Source organism: Diachasmimorpha longicaudata, chromosome 1 (assembly GCF_034640455.1).
Source record: "Diachasmimorpha longicaudata isolate KC_UGA_2023 chromosome 1, iyDiaLong2, whole genome shotgun sequence".
Lineage (NCBI taxonomy): Eukaryota > Metazoa > Arthropoda > Insecta > Hymenoptera > Braconidae > Diachasmimorpha > Diachasmimorpha longicaudata.
Window position 1 is genome coordinate 13,290,756 of NC_087225.1, and position 1,508 is coordinate 13,292,263.

Consider the following 1,508-nt stretch of genomic DNA (forward strand, 5'->3'; position numbering starts at 1 on the left):
TTATTTTCCTACACAATTTATTCCGATGGGAATTTTTCCACAATTTTTTTTATGTTAAAGCGATCAAAACGATCGAATGTTTATTTGCATTTTCTTGTCGTAAAAAATGTCCATTTTTATTGAGTAGATGGAAATAGTTGGACTCCCAGTCGGCGGACTAGGCGGTCTTTGACAATTTTATTTGAGGTGATGAGGAGTTAAATAAAATGATAGTTATTAGGTAGGTGTTGCAAATTGCAAAGACTATATTTGCCCGTTCCATGCATAACTCGCCTTCTGGATTCACTTTGGCGCACCGGAAAACTCTCAACTGACTACAAGCATCTTTTATGCCTGAACTGAGTGTCGGATCTTGAACAAAAGTACTTTTTTTTTCAGAATACAGGAGGAAGATCAACAGACTCTCAACCGAAGTTATTCTTCTTCGAAGCAATGAACCCTGAAGAAGTAGTGTATTCATGTTGGATACACCAGTATACACGATGGTAATTTCCATACTCGACCTACGAGCAAAAACAGACTCCACTCGACCACTCCTCCGCCCATTGCGAAAGACAGAAAAATTTGTAATATGGGAAAGTTGGCACGTGTTTGTTTAAGCATTATGATTTACATCAAAACGTGAAAAGACATCTCTTTGTTGTGTTTACTTGGGAGGAAAAAAAACTATTCTTAAAATTTCTAAATTTTAAAATAACCGTTAATTTTTCATTCGTGCAAAGCAGGCGGACACAAATCAACGACGATATTGTGCATCTCTGGAAATATTGAAACATGTTGTAATTAAAAAAGTGAGTTATTTCAATGACTAATGAGAAGTTTAGAAAAATGGTGAGTGATTACAATGAGCTGCCAACTCATTTCACATCACAAATGATTCTTTTATTTTATTTCTGCGTGTAGTTTTTTGAAAAAAAAATCTTAATGAGTTGCACGAGTGATTAATTTTCCTAGAGCAAATCAGAGAGTTCACCCCCGGGAAGTTATTTTTTTTATCTATAACTTTTATGAAATTTTCCTCCACCCCCTCCGCAAAAGGTGAGAATAAAAAATTCCAAATTGTATTGTGCCATAACTTCTCCATCCCCCACCGAAAAATCAGTCAGATTTCGCAATTTCAAGTCTGCAAACCGTTGAAACCAAAAGCAATGTCGACTACCGAACAAGGTAAACCCTGAATTTCCATTTCTACCTAATGTTTACACATCTCCAAGTATGGAAAGTCACACATAATTTTTCAGCACAATATTTTCCCCCTGAATATTTTTTCTCCTCCGTCGTCAGTGAACACACGCTACGGAAACCCACAGTCGCGTGGCAGCCACGAGGTGAAAGGATGCAACTGAGATGGAGAAAAAAAAAAAGTACAAGAATAGACCGGAGTGAAAAAAGAGGCAACAAATTAATGATGAGAGTGGGGAAGAATTGGAGGAGGAAGCGACGAATGTGGAGTAGAATTGGATGGGCTACGAGGAGGATTCGTAACGGGGCCATCACACATATACACC